Source organism: Urocitellus parryii, assembly GCF_045843805.1.
Source record: "Urocitellus parryii isolate mUroPar1 chromosome 10 unlocalized genomic scaffold, mUroPar1.hap1 SUPER_10_unloc_1, whole genome shotgun sequence".
In the NCBI taxonomy this organism is placed as follows: Eukaryota; Metazoa; Chordata; class Mammalia; order Rodentia; family Sciuridae; genus Urocitellus; species Urocitellus parryii.
This window is the reverse complement of record NW_027551754.1, coordinates 357,208-382,360: the sequence shown is the minus strand read 5'-3', so window position 1 is coordinate 382,360 and position 25,153 is coordinate 357,208. Positions and strand designations below refer to the sequence as shown.

General features: G+C 32.6%; 1 pseudogene; it reads left to right on the top strand.

The window, feature by feature from the left end:
* Positions 1 to 19,329, top strand: part of LOC113177662 (uncharacterized) — a 147,047-nt pseudogene extending 127,718 nt beyond the window's left edge.
* The last annotated feature ends 5,824 nt before the right edge of the window (positions 19,330 to 25,153 follow it).

Below are 25,153 nucleotides of genomic sequence, written 5' to 3'. Positions count from 1 at the left end.
TGATTTCTAAACTTGATTGAAATGCCTGCCAGTGCCTTGAACTCACCCATGTCTGGTTTTCCCTGAAGAGATAACACCCCTCCCTGAAACTTTAGTGATAACTTATAAATTCTGGCTTTCCCTGACCAAATAACAACTCACTCTGAAACTTTAGTGGTACATCATAAATTCTGATGTTGTAATCTAAACTTATTCCCTAAGTGCTGAACCATTTAGACCATTAACTTACTACCTGCCTTTGTATTATGCTTGTCAAAATCCTGTCATTTGTGTAAGTTCTCAAGACACCCCTCTTTTTCAACTTTTTGTGCTATAAAAGTGCAGTCCTAGAGAACTGGGGTGCTGTCTTCTTTTCCCATGGGTTTCAGGAGAGACTGTTATGCTCAAATGCAGGACCCCTAAAAGACCACCAGAGACCAAGATTGATGTAAGTAGCAAAGAGGTGTTTATTGTAAGCTAGCTCAGTCCTCCACACACACAGCAACTGGTAGCTTAGAGGCCCTGAACCCAGGGTTTGCAGCAGTTTTATTCACTCTTTGGGGAAGGCAGGTACCCCACATACATCATAGCATCTCTTAGCAAATCATCACACACCCTGGGAAAATCATAAACAATTCTAAAACATGATTAGCACATTCACTGGCAGGAACAAGTTTGGTAAGGGTGATTGGTTACTACAAGATGGGGATTCATTTGAGCTAATTGGTTTAGGCCATGAGGGGAGTGTGTGCTGAACTATATGGTTTCCCAAAATGTTATCAACCACCATAAACTACTGGAAGGGTCATCTGGCATCCCAGTTATTTTCCCTGTCTCATGCTGATTGGTGGCTGCTAGGAAGATGCTATGGGTCCCCACCTACCCTGACTGAGTCAGGGATACCAGGCACAGCAGATCTCTCCCATTATTTGTAGATAAAAAACTCAGCAGGATGGGTTTGTGCCTAGGATTTCTCTGTGTTTTTCCAAGGACAAGAGTCACACCCCGTTCCTTGGACATTCTTTGCTCTGAGGTAAAGGCTGGTTTCTCATCTTGTACCTTATGTTTTTTTTAATGTATTTTTTTAACTGTAGCTGGACACAATACCTTTATTTCACTTATTTATTTTTATGTGTTACTGAGGATTGAACCCAGGTTTTTGCACATGGAAGGTGAGCACTCTACTGCTGAGCCACAATCCAGCCGCTTATGTGTTGTTTTTATTGGTCATTTTTACTTTAGGGGGTTTCTTCCCAGTTCAAAGTTCAATCTGTCACCTAAAAAGAAAAGAGATCAAATAATTTAAATACAATTTGATAGTTATTGTCATTATTTTATATTAATTCCTGAGTAATATAAAAGCACATATAATCCATAAACTGAAATGACCTCATATGTAAGTTTAAATGAAAATGTTCTGTTGGTTGGGTTAGTTCCCACTTGTGAAAACAAATAAACCTTACCTTAAAATAACAGCATTTGAGACTCTGGGGTACATTTCTCAGATTTAAAAAAAAAAAAAAGCAGCACTCAATGACCTGAGATTGTAGCCCTCATTCATGCCTGGATTTGATAATATTCCCTGTCACTCAAAAAAACAAGGGGTCACTTCTCTCAGATTCAATGTTCATGATCTGAAGCTCCTTCCAATCAAGATCATTTTGTGGGAACTTTCCAATCCTGTGTGTCATCAGGGAGGAGGAGGGTGGGCTTTCACTTCTTATCTCCTGAGTCCTCCAATTTTGCCATTTGTAGTCTCACACTTCAGAATCACAAGTGTTCTGCTGTGTAGGAACTGAGGATCCCAAGTAACCCTACTCTTGAGAACCAGGCAATGGTGAGTGTGCATTGGCCTAGCAAGGGAGCCTGGGGGAGAAAGACTATTGGAACCACAAGACTGGCTGTGTTGAGAGCAGGAGCTAACAGATTGGTACTCTGGGCAGTCTCTGGAGTCTGCAGGCTTAAGTCCTCCACTGGGCCACTATATACTCAGTCCTACTGGCCAACCAGGAGGGGGACATGTCAGTGGCAGAGACTCTTTGCTGCCTTCTTTATGCTCAAAGGTCATCCTCAGGATCTGCATAAAATACTATGTGGCAAGTGTGTTCCTGCAGGCAAGATACTGGAGTTTGACAGGTGGAATAATTATCAAAATCAAATCTCTAAGGGCCATTTTCCTGCAGGAGAGGAGCCGTCACTTTGGGGTACCTAATTTCCTCAGAGCTAGCTAATTTTCATTTTGACATTCTTTTATTTTTACTTTCTTCATTATTATTATTTTGTTAAAGTTTGGTGAACTGAGAGGTACTGTACTAAGTAGCCATATCCTTAGTAGTGAAGACAGATTTACAGATATGTAGTTATTGTAGTTAGGTAAATTGGGTCTAATATCCAGTAAAATCAAGAATGAACACCACATTGAGAATGGAGTCCAGGAAATGGGGAATTGAATATGTCCCCAAGGCCCTGAGCACATGCCAAGGAAATTTTAATGAAGCAGCTCACAGCAAACATGGAGATGCTAATCCAAATGCCCTTCCTGCCCAGATTACTCCTTCAGCCCACCTGTCCTCCAAACTTTGGGCCTTCCACCTACATTCCATCACTGCCAGATAACAGAACAAAGGACAGCAATGTGACAGGAATGCTGGATAGCTGAAAGGAAGACCTTAGCTATAAAAAAGCTAAAAAGACCTCACTTAAAAAAAAAAAAAAAAAAAAAAAAGCCCTTTTATGGATTCTATCTCTTGGGTCCTCTTTTTCCTCTGGGGAGAAATTTTTTCTACTGTCCTTTAATAAAGCTTCTACTTTTCACTCTAAACTTGCCTTGGTGTACTTCTCTGGTGTTATACTTCAGCAATGGGGAAGCAAGGACTCTTCACCAGTAAATAGCCCTAACAGGTTTAAATTTATTTTGAGAAAGGCCCTATCTAAGTGGCTGATATTATTTTTGTTATGGTTTGATTTATCTAGAACTTGCTATTGCAGTAAAGAATACTGTTTTTACATACATATATATTAATATGAGGATCTTATTTATTTTGTGATGCTTTGATGATTATTGTAATATTATAATTTTACAATATATATGAATAGTAGGTTATGATAAGTTTTTTTTTTCTCTTATAATTGAAAAGGTTTTTGGCTGAAGTTACATATAACTTTGTAGATAAATTTTAAAAATTTATGCTTTCGTTTCTTAATTCATTTAAAGTAAAACTTTTTTTTTCATTATTGCATTATTGTTGTATTTAATAGTCAGGTTTATTTTGACATAACCATAAAATATGAAATATAATTTTCTCCCCTTCAGTATCCAGTAGTTCCCCTTTCCCTATTCTCCTACTTTCTTCTATCTTATATTTATTTATAGTTTTTTTTTAATTATTGCTTTATAGAATACATATGAAAGTAGACTTCACTGTGATGTATTCATATTTGTACATAGCAATTTTAGTGAGCTATATTGTGGGTTAATTTGGGGGAAAATTATCACCTTTGTAATGAGTTTTATCATCTATATATGGGATGTATAATTCAGTCTTTTATGTGCTTTTTGTGACTTTTATTTTCTCATAAGTTCTAAATATTTTGTTTCTAAAAATGTACACATGTGAAATACCACTTGCATAAGGCACCTATGTAAAATTTATGCATAGTATTTTATGTTCTTTTTTATTTTATTTTTTAAATTTTTTTAGAAAGAGAGAGAGAAAGAGAGAGAGAGAGAGAATTTTAATATTTATTTTTTAGTTTTTGGCGGACACAACATCTTTGTTTGTATGTGGTGCTGAGGATCGAACCCGGGCCGCACGCATGCCAGGTGAGCGCGCTACCACTTGTGCCACATCCCCAGCCCTATTCTCTTTTTTAAATTGGATATATTATGAAAAGTGACTGGCCCTAGTGACCATTTTTCCTACAGATTATTATTTATGTCTTCCAAGATGTATATTGTATTGAGCCATGCCCTTGGGCTTCAAGTGTTTTGGTGAGTACCATTGCATACTTAGATTATCATGATCACATATGCTCTAATTTCAATAAGTCTCTGTGATGGGGAGTATCATGTGTATTCAATAGCAAAATAGTTTCTACAAATAGATACTAATTTAAACTCCTTTTGAGTTAATGATTATTAATTTGTTTTAAATGTTCATCAATATTGCTTAATTTTTCCCATGATGGGTTTCTATTTTGTATTTCATAAATTTCTAAAGATTTTGGACTTTTATAGTTAATAAACATATCTCATGTATAAATTTGCAGTTCAAACTTCTGTCCTTTATATCTTTTTTTTTTTTAAGAGAGAGTGAGAGAGAGAGGGGGACAGAGAGAGAGAGAGAGAGAGAGAGAATTTTAACATTTATTTATTTTTTCTTAGTTCTCGGCGGACACAACATCTTTATTTGTATGTGGTGCTGAGGATCGAACCCGGGCCGCACGCATGCTAGGCGAGCGCGCCACCGCTTGAGCCACATCCCCAGCCCTGTCCTTTATATCTTTTTGGCTTAAAAGATGAGAAAAATATTAAAAAATGCAGCTAGAGACTGATTTCAAGAAAAAGAAAAAGGTTTTAATTATTTTTTAAAAATTGACTTTTTTCTTTACTCATCATTTATTATAGGTTTCTTGTATGATTGTAAGGGTAGGTTATTTAGAGTGGATTCTAGGGCTTATCTTTGTTAATTACTACAAGAAAAATAAATAAGAAATTTCATTACAGTATGGCTGCAGGAAAATGAATAAATTTCTTTAAAATCATATGCTAATAAAATTGTTAAATGACATATTTACTAAATATCCACTCCTTAAAAAATATTTTTGTGTAATATTTTTGGCAGTGAATCATGAATTCTATTATCTGGATTTGGGGGTTTAATATAAAATCATATGGACTAAAATTTGGCCAATTCTAGAAATAGTCATACATAATTTGTTGTTTACTTAATGATATGTTATGGAGATAGCAACTAATGAACATTTATTTTTATATAATTTTTGCTTTTCAGTTTCTAATAAGCCTTTTAGATTTATTTTCTTACTGAGTCACTAGGGGCCACTGATGTGGTTTTTTTGTTTGTTTGTTTGTTTGTTTGTTTGTTTTTGTAATCTCCAGGCATTTACCCTTCTAAGAAATCTGTCTTGTAAGCTCTATTTCTGAGTTTCTTAACATGAAAGAAAAAAAAATGTATTTATGTTGCCCCTGAAATGTATTATCAATGCACTCTCTTCAAAATGGAGAGAAAATATTCTTTCCTCAGACTGACATTTCTGTGTTAGGAGCTAACAATACATTGATGGTCTTTGAAGAAATTTCATACAGTTCGGTCTCTGGGTCATTTTCTTTGGGCTGCTGAATTGCCATTTAGTATCCAGATACCCATGTTTTTTTCATCTGTACTATGGGAATAATTTTAGAGGGCACAGATGAATAATGCTCTTCATGGAGGCTATGAATACCTGTATGTTCTATAGTGCACAGCTGACAAAGCCCCTGGAAGACACTGTTTAGATTCTAGTTGTTTAACCATTACCTGCTACTCACATGAATTTTCTTTCAAAAGCTTGTAATAACCTTTTCACTTTAGGCATCCATGTCATCCATATTCCCGAGTATGAAAGTTTGAATCTTTTTTTTTTCTGAATTCCAGGTATCATTTCTCTTATAGTTCAATGTGGTGCAAATATTTTTTTTTTTTGTCTTTCTTTTACACTGTGTTTCTAATAAAAATGTTCTCTGCTTCAAGCCTATATAGCCTATGTCCAGCTATGTTTAGAAAATGATATAAAAATTGTATTTGATAATTTATAAAGGAGAGTTGAGAATACTTCTCAAAGCTTTATTTATTAATTTGTTCTAACTTGCTATTAGAGCAGAATGCATTTCACTTTATAGTTCACAAATTGAGCCCACAATTTTATTTCTCTTGTTGTACAGAAAGTATAGTTACAAAACCCATGAAACTCTACTTTGTGTACAAAAGTTTTCCATCTCATTCCACCATCTTACTTAGCTCTATACCATCTCCCATCACCTCCCTCCCCTTTGTCTTATTCAAAGTTTCTTCTTTTCTTCCATGCTACCTCCCACTTCCCTCATTGTGGATCAGTATCCACTTAGCAGAGTAAACATTAGGTCTTTGGTTTAGTGGATTGGTTTAATTTCCTTAACATGACATTCTCCAACTCCATCCATTTACTTCCCAATTCCATAATTTTATTCTCTTTTAATGCTCAGTAATATTCCACTGTGTATATAAACCATATTTTTTATCCATTCATCTATTGAAGAGCATATAGATTGGTTCTATAGTTTACCTATTGTGAATTGTTTTGCTATGGACATTGATATGGATATGCCATGTATTATGCTGTTTTTAGCTCTTGTTGGTCTAAACTGAGGAGTGGGATAGCTGGGTCAATGATGTTTCCTTTCCAAGTTTTCTAAGGAATCTCCTTATTCTTTTCCAAATTTGTGTCACCAATTTAGAGTTCTACCAACAGTGTAACAGTGGGCCCTTTTCCCCACATCCTCATCAAAATATGTTTGCTTGTATTTTTAATAACTGTCATTCTTATTGGAGTAAGATTAAATTTTAGAGTAGTTTTGATTTGCAATTCTTTAATTGCTAGAGATGTTGAATTTTTTATTTATTGATTGATGGATTATTTATCTTAGTTCCTTATCCCATTTCATTTAATGATTGGGAAACTTGTTTTTTGGTATTAAGTTTTTTAAGTTCTTTATATATCCTAGAAATTAGGGGTCTATCTGATGTGCATGTGGTAAAAATCTGCTCCCATTCCAATCACTTTTTGCCTCACTGATTGTTTCTTTTGCTGAGAAGAATGTTTTAAGTTTGAATTTATCCCATTTAATGACTCTTGTTTTCATTTATTGTGCTTTAGTAGTATTCTTAAAGAAGCACAATTTCAAATTCCCTAATTACAGGTGTATGACATCATGCACAGCAAAATAATTCATCTTGACTTCAAGCCCATTTTCTTAAGGGGCTTTCATCCTAGGAAGAAAAAGAAAATGTTATAGAAAGGCCATTGGGTCTATGGCCATTTAATAAAATTAGGAATATACCATTAATCAATTTAAATAATAGACTAAAATATTTGGATCTGGGGAAAAACATATTCAGTAAAGAGAAGCAAGTTTTAACCATCTGGTGTGAAGCCTTCCAGTGTGGGTATCTGTTTCTAGGCTCCCTCACTTATGTTCAGTTAACCTGAGTTTTTTCTTCTGTATAGGTACTTTGTGATTTATAGGGAGGACACTTGGTTTCTACAAATATAGTAAATGATGAGTGTGCATAGAAATCGTGAGACTGGATGGTGAGTGTGGTTGAAACTGGCTGCACTGACTCTGGTGGGAACTGGCAATGGTTGGCTAGAATCCCTGGTGTAATCTTTAGTTTCTGCTGTCCTGTGTCTTCTTCTGAGAAAGGTCAGGCATAAATCTCCACTGGCCAGTAAACTGGAGCATATATTAACAAGTACTATAGTATCCTATACAATATCTTTAGCCCCTACCTTAAGTTCTATCTGAGAACATTTGTGGCAACATTTTAGAATCTTCTCATATTTTGTTGTGGATTCTGGAGTGGGGATATTTCAGAAACACAACTCCATTTATATTTTTCCTCCAGGAGGGGGGTGAGATACTCTATAGGTATCTCATTTTTTCTTTCCTCCTGAATTCATTCTCCTTCTTTTTGGAGATTATGGTATTGTGGATTGAGCCAGAGGTATTATACCACTTAGCTACATAGCTGGTACTTTTTTATTTTATTTTTTTATCTTCAGAAAGTTGCTAAGTGTCATTTTAAATTTGTGCCCCAGTATTTTGAGTTGTATTAATATATAAAATTTTAGCTTCCTGTTCAGTGACAACTTCCCCCTTTCCCAGTATTATCAGTTACTTTTTTGCACTATTATCAGTTACTTTACCCATATTATATTTGAAATGAACATGGTATTTTCAATTGTTATACAAAAAAAAAATACTGGATGAGACTTTTAAAGTATTTTTTTTTTCTCTCTGGGTGCAATGATACATGCATATTAATTCCGGAGACTCAAGTGCCTAAGTCAGTAAGATTGCAATTTCAAGGTAAACATCAGGAACTTAGGTAGACCAATTAGAAAATTAGAAAAACCTGTCTCAAAATTTTAAAACATGGCTAGGTATGTAGCCCAGAATTAACATGCTCCTGTTTCAAATCCCCAGTACCATAGAAAAAAATCAAATGCAAATTTTTTTGCTGTTGTTGATTATAAGCATTTTACATGATTGAAAAGTAAAGAAGAATCCCTTGATCTTGGCAAAATAATGTGTTTCTATTCTTCCTTTATGTCTCCAAAGGCAGACAACCTGTCAGGGTGTCTTTATGCTCAGATTTCCTTTTGTGGAATGTATATGATAGCATTCTTGTTCTCTACTCTTGTATTTTCCTAGAATTGTGTTTCAGAACTATGTAATATGAGCATCCCACAGCTGGCACATCTAATGCCTCTCATAAGTCCAGATCAATACTTGGGGCTTTTCTTGTTCAAGAGCAGTATAAATGTAGAGGGTTTAGTTTCTCAAAGAAGTAACTGAGAGAACTCTCAATTTCCATTTTTTAAGTGTCTTCACTAATTTTATAGTCTAGCACAGTGTTTCTTTCTTTTATATCCATATAATTGGAGTACTACTTACTATTCCACTTTTTGAGAGTAGCCATTCTAACAGCTGTGCTCAAGCTGCAGAAAATTTTATAGTTGGCTGGTGCATTAAAATTCTGATGCAAGCTTTTTAGATTTCAGGGTGCCTGATGCTCACTGGAAAAAAAATTTGTGTACAACTATTTTGGAAAAAAAGAGGGATCTTTGATTGTAACCATTTTTCTTCACTAATATTCAAGACTTTAGCCCTTTATGATGTTTGCACACCAATGTGAAACCACTCCTTTTTGATCTAGGGAGATTTGCACCTGCACAGTTGCCAGTGCTTTCAATGCTTTGAGGTTTCAGATGTAGTCCATTGAATGGAAAAAGTTAATATTGGGACAAATTACTTACAGAAAGAATTGGTTAGGTCTGGTGTTATTAGTTAAGTGAGCTGGGCAAGAGAGCCTAGGAAGTGCTAAACTGCCAGTTTGGATTTCAGTGGTGGTCTGTATTTCCCTGTTAATTTTTTGCTACTGTCTAGATAAAAGTTGAACTGTCAGCAACAGCTTTTTGCATTTTAGAGAATGTTGGCAAATCCCTCTAAGGGATTAAGGGCTTAACTTAAGATTTAACACCTCTTCCACTCTGGTCTAATGGAAAAAAGCCCATGGATCTTGCATGGCCATAGAAAACCACTTATTTTTTTCCCCTGGAGTTGATACTCATGTATCTCTTATTCCTTCCTCTGTGTGTACAGATAAATTAACACACTACAGGCAATTTAGAGTTAAATAATATATTTCAAACCCTAATCAATCTTCCTTTCTTCGTATTGTTCCAATAATATGGCATATTTCTCAATCAATCTACTCATCTCTTGGTGTACAGTTTTCCAAAGTGTGTGCCTCTAATTACTTTACAGTTTTAAGAAGGACTCAAAACAGTAGTTAACAATAAAAAGATATTTGCTTACATATGAATTGCCCTATGTAGTTTTCTGTATTGTGATTTCTTTATCTTAAAATTACTACACTGTTGTAATATTATAACATGTATTAGTGTCAGGTAGTGATCATTAGTACATTTGCTCTTATATATGAGAGAGTTCTTGGCTAATTTTATATACATGTAAATTTCCAGGAAAATCTTAGAAGTTTTTGCTTTGATTTCTTTTTTAACAAAAAGTAAAGCATAGTAAAAGTTTCACCAGTTATTATTATCGATTAACTTGGGAAAATGGTCATTTTTATAATAGATTTATCCTTTGTAAATATGTTGAATATTTGAGTCTTTTATGTGATTTTTTGTATTTTTTCTCAAATACTTCATATACCTTTTGTAAATATACTTTAAAATGAAAAGCAATATTCATATGATGTGCATGAAACATACATTGTATTTTATACTATTTGTCAAACTAGATATAGTACATCAAAAAATTCTAGTTCCTAGAACTTACTTTTTATAAAATTTAATAATTATTTCTTCCACTTTAACCATGCCCCTTGGTTTCAACTCTGGAGGAATATGGCTGTATTCCCATTTACAGTTGCTCTAATTTTAGTCTCTGTTTCTTGTGTGAGTGTATCATATACATTTGATTACAAAACAGTTTCTACAAATGGATAATAAAAGCTTAAATTATTATTTTCCTCTTTTGTGAATGTATTTATTCCACATACTCATCAATACTATTTAATTCATCTATATGATATGATTTTATTCAATGTTACATAATTTCTAAAGATTTTGAGTTTTTATGATTATTGAACAATTGGATCCTTTATAAAATGGCTCTTCAAGAATTTATTCTGTTTTTCTTTTGCAATATGTTTTATTTTTTCTTCTTATAAGCATTTGATTATATGTGAGAAAATTGGGTTTTTTAACCTTGTTACTTTTTCACCTTTTAATGTAATCATTTAATGAATAGATTTTTTTCTATTAATATTTTGAAATTCATAAGTTTAAACCTATTGTATAATTCTGAAAACAAACTATTTTTTTTCTTTTGTGATATTAGGGATTCAAACAAAGTGTCCTATTGCTGGGCATATTCTTAGTTGTGTTTTAAATTTTATTTCCAGGTGGGGTTTGCTCAATTTCTTCAATTGGCCTTAAATTTTCAACCTCATGTCTTAGACTCCAGAATAGAAGATATTTCAGGGGTGCACCACCATATGCACCCTATCTTTTGTGGGAAAACTTTTGAGCTTTGTACTTTCTTATATATTTTAGTATTATTTATTACTAACTTATATTCAGCATTTAATGTGTCAAATTATGTTGTTATATTTTATGAGTAAAGAGATAAAATAGCATTTTATTATCACACTGTTTTCCCAATATCCTAGCATCTTTCTTTGAAATCAATGCCATTTTTTCTCTTCCCCGCACTGTAATCTTCATTATGTATCACTGCCTAAATAATAAGAGACTTATTAAGAGTTTTGTTGTTGTTGTTTTCTGAAATTCCACCATTCATTTTAATATGAGGTTTACCCTGATTGATTTAACTTCATAACATCAATCATGTGGCATCATGGTAGTTTGGTCAGCAGTAGACTTTATGTACAACAGTGGATATATCAAATGTCTTATCCATGTACTAGTCGATACCATCTAGATTCTTTTCATTACACTCAGAGAATTGGAAAATGACAGAAGATTCTTAAGATAAATTTTCCAGAGTGTATTTCCATCAAGTGAGAAATTATTATATATGCATATATTTGCAATTATATACTGTATACTTGATATAACTTTTATTTGTTTAATTTTCAAATTTGCTAGTGCTTTTTAAATTGTGTCTGCTTTTTTTTTTTTATTTGTACTTAAGATTGAACTCAGGGGTGCTTAACCATGAAGCCACATCCTCTGTCCTTTTTAAATATTTTATTTAGAGACAGAGTCTTGCTGAGTTGCTAAGTGCTCACTAAGTTGCTCAATACTATATATATATATATATATATATATATATATATATATAATATTGTCTTAGAATTTATGATCTTTTTTTAATCCTCCTCAGTCACTGGAACTACAGTTTTCCATCACTAGACTTGGCTCATTTGCTTTTTAAAAGCACCAACATTGATATTAGTAACTCTCTCTGTGCTATGTTCATCTTTAATAGCTTCTAATTTTGCTCTTTTGCTTAAGATTTTCTTTACTTTCAGTTTATGAAATTCACTTTTTATTGGGATGGATTATTTGATAATAAATTCTAGTCATTTTATGGCTTACTGATTTTTTTTCTCTATGTTTTATTTCAACCTCAGGTTTAGATAAAATCCATTTTTTTCAGCTCCATGGAGGTCTAAGTGAAACATAATGACCTGTATGGATATTGTTAATGAAATGAAACCACAATTTTGCCCAGTTTTTTGACTGTACAGTGTATACCCAAAGAAAATAAAATCATCATACTACATTGACACAGCCACATTGATGTTTATAGCAGCACAATTCACAATAGCTAAGCTATAAAGACAACCATTCAATGATGAAGGTCTCCATTCAGTGATGATGGGATAAAGAATTGTTGCTTATGTACACAATAAAGTATGAATCAGTCATAAAGAAGAATGACTTTATGACATTTGTCAGTAAATGGATGAATCTGGAGATTTTATGCTAAGTAAAACAAACCATTTCTTTAAAACCAAAGGTTGAAAGTTTTTGCTGATATGTGAAATTTAAAGCTCATAAAGCAGGGAAGGATTAGAAAAAAAAATCAGTAGGTTGCACAATAGTAAAAAGTATATAAATAAATAAAAGGGAAGGGGATAGAAATATTAAAGATTATATATATATATCTTTATGTATATATTCTACCATGATATGCTGGGTTTGTTTTCTCATGCCTAAAAGGCTCAGGGGTCACTCTAGTTAAACTGGGGTAACTGGGCTGCACAAAATAACCACACAAGAGACACAAATAACTTTTTCTTTGGGGTTGCTGTGACGGCTCCTCTGACCTTAAGGGTGCCCAGAAAGAGGGAGAGAGAGAGAGAGAGAGAGAGAACCAGCTGACCCCTTTTATTGAGGAGAAGCTATTCAAATGAGGCAAGGGGTCAGGTTTCAGGGGGCTGAGTTTATCTTCATGATGTCCACTGTCAGAAGGTTGACTGACACCTGGGTAGGCCACACCCAAGGGCAGAGTAAGAGGAGGGGACACACACAAGGAACTTCCATTTAAGATTCTATCCTAAACAGGCCAAGGGGTTATATTACAAAGGAACAGGTGAGCATAGCTTCACCCATGGGGCTGTACCAAGACACAACCATTTCTGTGACTGAGCGCCTCAGCATCCAGCTGGGGAGTGTAACTCAGTCACCCGTAAAGTTGGCCTCCCACAATGATAACCACCAACAAGAACAGGATTTTAATTAGGAAAAGATATATCTCATGCTTGCATAATGCCATAAAAATTGATTTTAGTATCAGGTATAACTAGAAAGAACCAATAAAATAAAAAACAAATTATATTTGTTTGAAAAGCTATATGCATATTCTATTATAAATATCATACAATATATACATCAATCAAAGTTTTATATATAGGTATATATTATTTTTTATGTTATAAATTGTTAAAATTATAAAAAGGAAAATCCAAAAAGGATTGTTTTTGCTATTTTTTTATATTAACAACATACATAAATACCATAAAATGTTTGAACTTAAATTCATTGTTAAATATTTGAATTAAGTGGTCTTTCCATCTTGTTACATTTCAAAATTTCTTTTATACCATTGGTATTGGAATTACTAGAGATCTCACTACATATTCAGAACAGCCAGCTCCATCAGAGAAATAACAAATAAGATTCTACACTTTAGTAAATCTCTGATTAGTGGTTGTACAATTAAAATTTGAAGATTCCCTTTCTTAATTACCATAATTTTCTCATCTGAACAATATGTATAATTTAGATCATTATATAAAAAATTACAAAATACATATTTTTGTAGTAGCGCCTGGGATTTATATTGTGTTTCATAAATGTGGAGTATAGATTCTTTTTTGAACTTAAATCACTTTATCTGTAGAAGTCGATAATAGTATGATTGTGTTCTAAAACACCACCTACATGATATTTTATTAACTCTCATTTCAACTTCAATTACCTTACAGACTGTGCAAATATTCATGTGGTCAATGTGTTATTTATTTATCTATTCTTATTTCAGGTCCTGTTAACACTCAGTGATATAGCCATTGAATTTACTGAAGAGGAGTGGGAATGCCTTCAGCCTGCTCAAAAAACTTATATAAAGATGTGATGTTAGAGAACTATAGAAACTTTGCCTTCCTTGGTAAGTTTAATTTCCCTTTAAAATTTTTAATTAATTATTATTATTTAATTTACATCTGTGGTATCTTCTGGGAACTTCTCTGTAAGAATGAGTTTCAGATTTGTGTTTCAAAGAAAAAGGTCATTTTTAGTATAGATATTTTACTCTTTAATATATATTATTTTGCTCATTAATCTCTCTCTTTCTTGTGTGTTATACATCCTTCATTTTAGATAAGTAGTAGATAGCATAATTTAGTGATGTAAACTATTGTGGCCTACACATAGCAGGGGACACAGTTGAGACATTCACATGGAGAAAACCAAACTAAAAAATGTTGGCAGAGTAGTTATTCAGCAGAAAAAAAATTTCAGAAGCTTAGCATTATTTCTTTTGATTGAACACATACTGTCCTACATTTATTACATTTTCAAATTCTTTGTAGCCCTCTGTTTTCTTCTTTAATGAAGTCCCAGTTTATTCAGATTAACCACCAATACTTACCTTTTGGTCTGAGGGTCAGCATTATCTGTTACAAATCTTGTGAGGAAACCTGTAAAGAAGCAAACAGAAGAGAGAGACACACTCACAGACAAAAGGAACAAAGAAAAAAAACTGGCCACTCCTCTTCACGGCTGCACATAGTATACCCCAAAATTACATAGCTTCTGTTACCATGACTACATTCTAAACTAGTCTTATTTTAACCCCAAGTGCTAGCTAATAAAGATAAATTACAGTTACTAAAAACATAGAGCCCCTTCTCCCTAAGGACATTACCACAGAAACTAGATAGTACACCTGTAGATTTGTCTTAATAGCTTCAAGGAGAACCCGGTAGGCATTACTACTTTGGAACGTAGGGTGCCAGTTATCATCACCCCCACACTTTTCTATTTCCAAGGTCAGAATACCTACAGCCTTCTCTTCTTTTTTAAGTCCTTTTGAATAAATAATATTACTTATCTTCTTAATGCTGGTGGGGGCAAAAAATAAGGCAGCCATAGACAACAGCAAGTGCCAACATCAGTAAACATCCACCTATGAATATTTTTTGACCCAGATCAAATTGAGTGAACATGAAATTATCCAATCCAACAAGTCTATACATCAGTTATCTTGTTGGACCTCATTAATGATATCTTTAAGGTAATCTAAGTCTTTTGAAATAAAATTACTATTATCATTTAAATTGAAGGAACACATGTTATTAAACTTCTGATATCCATTATGATGTAACAATACCAGACAATCAATTGCAGCATGAATGTCAAGTATGGCTTGACAATGTTGTTTTTGTTTTTCATTAAGCATATCAATGGCCATGGAGGCATGGCTAATACTTTTTATCATAGGATAGGTGAGTTTCATAGTAGTTTTGTAAGTGGTTTTGAAGAGTTAGTCCAGAGTACATTCTAACCTATTTGAGCCAACACCTTTTGAGCTGAGGCTGCTAAAGATTTTGTATCCCCCCACATAACTGGAATTACAGCATCTTGGGTTCCTCTTTTAATGTTTCTCCCCTTTTTAGGAGAATGATTATTCTCTTCTTTGAAGGGACTCTTCTCTTCCAGGGTTAAATGAAACTTTTGAATCAGCTTATGAAGTCTCTGATGTACATTTCTAATTGCTATATTTCATACATCAAGCTAGAGTCCAAACAGGACATGTTGGCATAAGTGTAGCAGTCCATGCTTTTCCCCAGGTGATCAAAGGCATAGGATCTTGCCATGCTGGTCAGGTGGAATCTTATATATTACATACTTTTTTGATAATGGCTGTTTGAGAATAAAATGTCTATTCAATGCAGACGACCAATTTTGAGTATTAACTTTATGTTGTATATTGAGCACATTAACTGTAAATAAAACAATATTTAATGCATATTAATATGAGAGAGGCTAGATCTGTTTTTTTTTGTCTCTGTTTTAAAAGGCAAGTATTAGGATACAATTTGCTCACCCAACAAATGCTTGTCCAAAAGCATTATGAGAAACTTCATTACTTAAAACTATATCTCATTGATTTTAAAAATTGTGCAAAAGGATGAGATGTAAAGGCAGGAGCATTATCCATCTTTAAACAAATAGGGCCTCTGGGAGCAGATCATGCTTGGTTTCTTTCCATGCTCTCTGCTGTAACAGACTTGGCAGATTTTTTTTTTTTAGATTCAATTCTATTAGTCAATTTTTTTCTTTTGTTTTGTGACTTGCAATAATGCATTAATAATCATAAATATTTTGAAGTGAATAGCTCATTATACTTCTACTTTGTAAGTTGTTTTCTATATTTCTTATTTTTCTATTTCATTAATGATTTAATTTCTGGATTATTGCTTTTTATTGTGGCATGCTTGGATTCTTTTCACACTTCCCTATAGGATTTTAATTTTTACAGTATTTCACAAGTTGCTTAGACTTGTATTATCCTTGGTCCTGCTTGATTAGCCTCTCTCATATTGGTAGAATTTCAGCTTTGTACACTAGGAATCCCCCTGTCATTTATTCTTAAGGAATTATTCACATACACAATTGTGCCTAAGTAGTTTAATATATTTTTCTCTCAATTTTACTCTCTAAACTTTCTTTAAATAGTTATTTAGGGTTCTTTGAGTAATTCATAACTGTCAGTATCCTAATATTCTGTTCTTAATTTTGTTTTTTTTTTCTTTTGTTACTTGGATTAAGCCATGCTTCTCTTTGTTTATATTTGCTGTACTATTTTTTAATTTGTTCATTAAAGGAGCCAACAGTATATTATAGAGTCAATTTTGGGGCAAAAAAAAGTATAAAAACATTTAAATAAATAAAAATTTGCAAGAACAGTGGTGCATCCATGTACTATTTGCTAATTGAGAGGCCCTGCAAAAGTACTTCATGTTTGAGGGAAGTCACAGAAATTTAGAAACAGCATGACTCAAACAATTAAAGAAAAATAACTTGTTTGTAGTTCAGTGATATAGAATTTTGTGGTTAATCTCAAGCACCACACATGAAAAATTAAAAGTTGGATGACCTAAAGATCCAGAAATGCTAGTACTAAATATGTATCCATGAACAATTAAATCAGAAAATTGAAGGGATTCCTCTGCTTTTGTGATTAGTGCAAGCATTGTTCTTAGTATTAAAGGTAGGGACTCAATTTATGTGCCAATCAATGATCAAATGAGTAAAAATATTGCAGTTATATACTATTATTATTTACTTATGAAAATATTTTGTCTCATAAAGTGTTTTAAGAAATACATGCAGGACTTTGCATTAAGTGAAATGTGGCAGACAGAGATTAAGTTGCAAGAGCATTTGATTCACATGTGAAAGTCAGAAATTTAGTGAGTAAAATTGTGCTCACTGGGTACTGTGTTTTGTGTAGGGTTGATATTATAGTCAAAGTCTCCATGTTTTTATTTTATTGAGCATAAGAGGTTCAAGAGTTTTGTTTTACCAAATGGTGAGTGTTCTTCATAAATACTAGTAGAAGGAATACAATACCTTATAAGAACAAAACTGATATTTATATTAAATAATGATCGTGTTAATCCATTCTGTTTAGTCATTTTACCTTTTATATATAGTATAAAATACCATGATATATTTAGTAAATAAACAAAATTGTATTTGTCAATGAAAAAATTGTCATATCACATGAATTTAAAAATATGAAAATCAATTTATTATAATTTATTGTCATGTGTTGACTTCAGCCAAGTATTATGGCCTAGGCTATGCAAGGCTTTTATAGTCTTTTAAAATGTTCTTATGGAAAATTTTATAGACATATGTGTATATTTCTTAGTAAATTTTTTGTTCATATTTCTTGTTAAGAGTCCATAGCCTCTTTACCCTTGTTGACTATTTGTGGTATTATCACTCAAAATCTACTAGTTATTTTCACATCTCTATGTCATGGTAGACAAAAAACAGTTTTTGGACACTCTTTGAAAAAGCCACAAATGTTTGTATATGTTTTACATTTCTCTTATTCTACTGAGAGTGAAGGTAGCTGGTAGATATTTCCTAAATATGTAATGCTATCTTACAGAGGACAAAAGGCTGTGAATGACAAAAGTAACATACTTTCCTTCTCTTTAATATAATACTCTTCTTAATGATGTACTGTGGTATCTAAAAGAATTTGGGTAATATTCTCAAGGTAATTGTGTCTGTACATTTTTAATGAACTGATATATTTTTGAATTTATGATGACTTTGAATATACTAATCTGCTACCCTCCTGATATACTTATTTTATATTAATTTCATATTATGTTTGCAAAGCATATTTATCCCTCTATAGTAGGTATTGTTATTTTTAAATTTTTCTTTATTTCAGCCATGACTCCTCAAGATACCCAAGAATATTCACCAGAAAAGGGCATAAAACATGTATTTTACAAAGGGATAAGTGGAAAATATAGAAGTTGTAATCTTGACTATTTACAACAAATGAAAATATTGAAAACTACGAGTGAGAGTGAACACCAGAAATTTTATAAATATTCAGACCTTGTTCACCACCAGAGAATTTATAGTGGAGAGAAGCCCTACAAATATAAACAATGTAGCAAAGCTTTTAGTAAAAACATAGGTCTTATTTACCACAGAAGAACCCACATTGGAGAGATGCCCTACAAATGTAAAGAATGTGGAAAATCTTTCAGTCAAAAAGTAGGCCTTACTTGCCACAGCAGAACTCACACTGGAGAGAAGCCCTACAAATGTAAAGATTGTGGCAAAGCTTTCAGTCTAAAATCACACCTTATTCCACACAGAAGAACCCACACTGGAGAGAAGCCCTACAAATGTAAAGATTGTGGCAAAGCTTTCAGTCAAAAACCATCCCTTTTTAGGCACAGAAGAACTCACACTGGAGAGAAGCCCTACAAATGTAAAGAATGTGGAAAATCTTTCAGTCAAAAAGTAGGCCTTATTCGCCACAGCAGAACACACACTGGAGAGAAGCCCTACAAATGTAAAAATTGTGGCAAAGCTTTCAGTCAAAAATCACACTTTATTGGCCACAGAAGAACTCACACTGGAGAGAAGCCCTACAAATGTAAAGAATGTGGCAAAGCTTTTAGTAAAAAAACAGACCTTTTTAGGCACAGGAGAACTCACACTGGAGAGAAGCCCTACAAATGTAAAGAATGTGGCAGAGCTTTCAGTCAAAAAGTAGGCCTTATTCGCCACAGCAGAACACACACTGGAGAGAAGCCCTACAAATGTAAAGAATGTGGCAGAGCTTTCAGTCAAAAAGCAGGCCTTACTTTCCACAGCAGAACTCACACTGGGGAGAAGCCCTACAAATGTAAAGAATGTGGCAAAGTTACAGTCGAAAATCATACCTTATTTGTCACAGAAGAACTCACACTTGAAAGAACCTAACAAATGTAAAGTATGTGACAAAGTTTTTACTCAAATATCACCCCTTATTTGCCACAACGGAATTCACACTGGAGAATACCCCTACAAATATGAATAAGTGACAAAACTTTTAATAAAAAATAAAACTTTATTCACCACAGCAGAAGACACCCAGGTGAATGTGAAATATAAATAAAGTGATAATACTTTTAAAGAAAAACTAAACCTCATTAACAACAGAATTTATACAGAAAAAAACCCCTACAAATGAAAATAATGTAGCAAAGCTTTTAATAAGAAATCAATTCTTTTTCACCACTAAGCTATTTATTCTGGAATGAAGACATAAATGTAGAGAATGCAGAAACATTTTAAATTATATATCATATATTACTAGACATCAGAGAAAACACACTGGAGAGAAGCTTTACAAATGAGACTCTCATAACATTCCTCTAAGAAAGAGTCAATATTTAATCCTCACCAAAATAACCAGAGAAGAGACAAAGTTTTGAAATGTGAAAATTGACAATGTAGCAATGCCTCTAAAATTTATTCACCAATACTCAGCACCAGTGGATACATACTGGTTAGAGAGAATACAAATGGAAATAAAATTCATAATCACATGTTTCTTAAACACTACTGATTTTTGGAGAATTCATTGTGCCCAGAAACCCTAAAAACTTAAATAATATTTTGAAAACTTATTCAAATTTTAAATTCATTGAACATCTGAAAACTCATACCAGTAGTAAATATTGAACAGATTTTGTCCAAAATGTATGCCTTATATAAAAAAATGAATCATTTACAATAAACACTTTGACAAATGTGAGTGTAAAGTCATTATCTATATATTACACCTTGATGTATATGAGGATCAGTAAAAGACATTACTCATTTAAATATAGAAAATAAGTAGTTGTCTTTAACTTTTGCTTAGATTTTTAAGCATTATCAAGTTATTTGGTAGAAATATCAGTCATAAATATCATACATGCATAGTACAGAAACCTCATCTTTGAAAGCATATAATTTTTGTTTTCTAAATCAAAAATTACTATTTTCATTTTTGAATACTGGAGAAAATAATTATATTAAATCTATTTTTTTATGTTTAACACTGAATTATAACATTTAAACTGCATTTTTTTTTTGTATTTTGGTTTGTATTTAGGGATTTTTAAACACTGGGCCATATTCCTAAGCCCTCTCCCTACTTTTTCAAATTATGAGATTGTCTTGCTAAGTTGCTTGAAACCACACTAAGTTGCTGAGACTGAATTTATACTTATGAAACTAATCAGTTTTCCAATTTGCATTGATTACAAGCATGGACCATCCTGCCCAATTTATAGTACATTTTTTTACCTATATTTACCTTATGTATTCAATATGTCCTATAACTGAATATTTGTTTATGTGTTAACACTCATGTATTTCATCCTGTTGTTAAATGACAGACATCACAGTGTTCCACTTGACTAAATGTTGTATGTAACAGTAAAACATACTATTGAGTAAATAATATTCTAGCATCTCTTAATTCTTTTACACATTTTAATCAAACTTAAAGGGGAATATAATTCGCATGAGCCAGATCATTATATCTTTTTTCTGTTTGTATTTATGTTGAAATTAAGAGTTATAAGAAGGACATAGATATAGGAAAATAAGCTCCAGATTTTCATGTCTTGAATTACAAATTTTAACATTTTAATTTTTAACATTTTAACATTTCCTAGTGATTTAAATAGACTGAATTTCCACAAACTTAAAGTTAGCTCTTGAAGGAGAGAAAAGCTTTATCTCTCTTGTGTGTGCATAATGGCCTTCTAGACTTCAGCCTCATTGGAAACATTTCATTTTTCTGTGAATGAGGTCAATGATTAGTGTTTTAATGAACATTAGTAAATTCTGACATCACTGTTATTTTATAGGTTGTGTTATTTCAGGGCAGGAATCAGAGAAAAGGATCTGGAGTCAAGGTTGAGTGAGGCCTTATACTTATGAAAAAATAATCAATGAGCTATGTTTCATAGTCTTATTTTCTGTGGACCAATTAGTAAGAAGTAAACTAATAAGGTTGTATGTAAAGATTAAGTTTCTTATCATTAAATTTTGAATTACCACCTACAATAGGGCAAAGGCTTCTAATACATGGAATCCATACAAAAATTGTATTGAATATCATTCACAATTTTATTCATATTACATATAATTCATGAAGAACTGAGTTTACAAGAATATATGGCTAAGAACAAGGTCTGGGGATATTGTACACACTCCAATATAGACATATTTATACCAATTTAATTATACATGAAACTACACTAAATGAGAAAAAATCAATTGGATCAACACACAACTCTATAAAAATAAAGACTTGTAAAGACTTAAGCAAGAGACCAATAATGGATGAAATGTGGCTTCCAAATGCTAGGAGGAAAATGGACATATAATCAGTTAGAGGTAATTGAATAAAGATAAGTTACCCACTTTGAGCTAGAACAGCATTTGAAAGAAAAAGAGTCACAAAGTTAGCAAAGATTATTCACTTTTATTTGTATGTTTTGCGATACATTCCAAAAAATTCTGCATGTCTTATTTCAGTAAAATTGGGAAAAAATCCAGAAAGTTAAAAAAGACAAGTATTGCTCCTCTGGTTTTAAAATCAAGAAAAAAAATAGAGAGAGATTTATTGAGCTAGAAAAAGTTACTAGTTAGAGGTAAAAAATATAACTGAGATTTTCAGAGTCTCAATATCATGTATTTCAGCTATCTCTGGCTGCACCAGGCATTTTTGCTTAACAAATAATTTGTTCACTTATGTACAGCTTAAAGAACATTGATGTTTTTAGTCAGTGTTTTTTATTAATAACAATGGTGTGCTTTTCAACAGTTTCTAGCCACAAAAATACACAATTTCAGAAATCTTCTGGTTCATCCTCCATATATTCTGCCACAATACTCACCAGGACAAGATAATATAAACCATTTGGCAGCCCCATCAAACCATTCACTTCTATAATTTTAAGGTGAAACATGTACTGCAGAGAAAAGTATGATCCATGGAACAACATAGTTTTACTTAGTAAAAATAAGTTTTTAATGAAAAATATATCACAACTGCTTTGTCTTGGGGTTCCATTAGAAAAATATGAGGTAATTATACTGTGTATTATGACTTCAAGCTATGAGCCTTAAAATACAAAATAATATTTTATGTTTATTTTTAAATATACTTTTTCTATTTCAAACATTCAAATCAAATTCCACAGCAATCAATGATAAAAAAAAAAAAAACATGAGAAAACAACTGCAGTTTGGTGTCTCATCCTGACCTTTCAATATCTGCTATAGATTGCATCTGGGTTCCACTTTTAAATTAAAAAATAATAATTTTTCCATACAATTTGGATGAAGTGGAGGACAAAATCTCCTGCATTGTTTTCCTGGGCAAGCTGTCATAGTTGGAACAACTGAACCCCAAATCAAAGTATCTTTACATTCTAATTATATGTGTTCTTAACTGATCTAGCATAAAACAAATACACTTTCTTCTTGTTGAATAACTTGAGCCCAAAGATATGTAACCTGAGAGCTAAAAGAAGTATGACATAAATAAAGAGATCTTTTTTTGCATAAGGCAAATTGCACTTTTTTGTATTTGGTTTTTCTGCTTGTGAAGATGTACACTTCTCTACCTACAATGGTATTATAATTGATGGTGAGTTGTGTGAATACACGAGCCTTAAAATGCAGCTACATGATTTTGAGTCCTTTTCCTGGTAAAAAATACTATAATTTGTACTCTAATAGGAGACTCAAAATGGTGCAAGACAAACCTATTTTTTTCTGCCTCTTTATTCATGGTATTCTAATGGTTTTGATCTAGTCAGTTCATACCATTTCTGATTAATGGGTATCTTCAAGATGTAGCCATGTATTCAAATTCCCTCTATGATCAGTAGCATTTCTTCCCATTAAAAATAAAAACATTTTCATAGAGTCTTTGCTATATTTTAAGGAGCCAATCTTGCTTTTGCTTTACTAAACAGTATCAATTCCACATAGTTGAGTCTCAAAGTAAATGACAAAACATTAACCTAAGCACCGTGAGGAATATAAGAAATATAAGATATCACCTTTGAAATATAAAAAAATAAGAATCATAAATGCTAAGTCATTACCTTCTAAACTATAGTAGGGCTTATAAAATGTAATCTTAGATGTTCTACTCACTCTCATAGTAAGAGGCCTTAGACTCAAAGTCATTTTATCTTGTTGTTTTAGTCTGTTTTATAATGCTATAGAAAAATACCAGAACCAGGCCAATGTATAAAAAGAGATACAAATTCATAAAAATGTTTTCTCAGGGGTGGGTTTTGGCTCAGTGGTGGTGTGCTCACCTAGCACATGCAAGGAGCTGGGTTCAATCCTCAGCACCACATAAAAATAAATAAATAAAATAAAGGTATTGTGTCCAACTACAACAAACAAATAAATTAAAAATAAATAAATAAATAAATAAATAAATATTTTTTGAGTACATAGTTCTGAAGATTTAAGTTCATTGTACCAGAATCTTCTAAGCTCCTGTGACAGCCCCTTCACCTGCATTACACATTGTGGTGAGGGCTCATTTGAGAAGTAGAGAGAACATAAGGAGACAGGAAGTCAGAGAAATCCAGTAAGAAGACTGCTCTTTTTGTAACAATAGGAACTATCTTGTCTCCCATGAACATTTCATTAACCCTTTCTCTCCCCCAATGATCTAACCACAATCTACTGGAACTCACTTCTTAAACATTTTACTATTTTCCAACTCTCTCCCTTTGGAAACTAAGTTTCCAACACATGAGCATTTGAGCAACATACTCAATTTATAATGAAAGTAATATGAGAAAGATAATGGTAAAAATGAGACATTCTATGTCATTTCTTAGTACGTATACAGATTCTAGATACTACAATAAAATGCTTTAGAATATAGAAATTATTTTAGGTGGAGATTTTTTTTAAAGACCATAGGAAACTCAATTAAACTACTTCGTGAAGATTGAATGAATTTGAATGTGACCAGACTAATGGGCTAGGTATATTAAAATAAGGGAAAAGTCTGTGCAAAAACTCAATGGATGTATAGTAAACCATGCCTAGGTTTATAAAGAGAATGGTGGGATTTCTGAACATGCTATATCAAGACAAAAGTGTACTTGCTAAAATGCGGTGGCCCTCAAAACAAGCAAATATTCATATTTAAGATGCAGTGGACATCAGTCTCAAGAGCTTCCTACTTAAAATATCTACTTCCAAAGACTACATGATTCTTAGTAATTCTTGGGGGTATTATCTTTCTTTCAATTTCAACTTTTAGCTTTCTAATAGTTGCTGCACCATCTCTTGACCAGATCAATATTTTCTTGATCTTCTTCATGTATTAATCTATCTCACATATGTTTTTTTTCTAGTTTGTCATGGATCCCTCCTAGTGAATTCTGAGATATGTGAGAGGTTTAACAAGCATAGAAATTTGCTTATAAAAAATAAGCCACATTGTAGGTGGGAAGCAAAAGGAGAAAAGATGAAAATGTCCTCATCTAAACTTGTATATGCTGATACTACACAAGGTTATTCCAATGACGTCTGGTTTGGGGTAGGGAAGCAACTTTTCTTATACACTATGACACAAAGTTCATCAAATATGGTTGTTATAGGCTTTTTGAGAACACCCAAATTTATCTTAGTAATTTCTATATTGAAAAACTACTGTTACCTTTAATCAATCTATTTATTGAAATAAATCTGAAATAGTTCTTTTATATTGCAGAACAGAAAA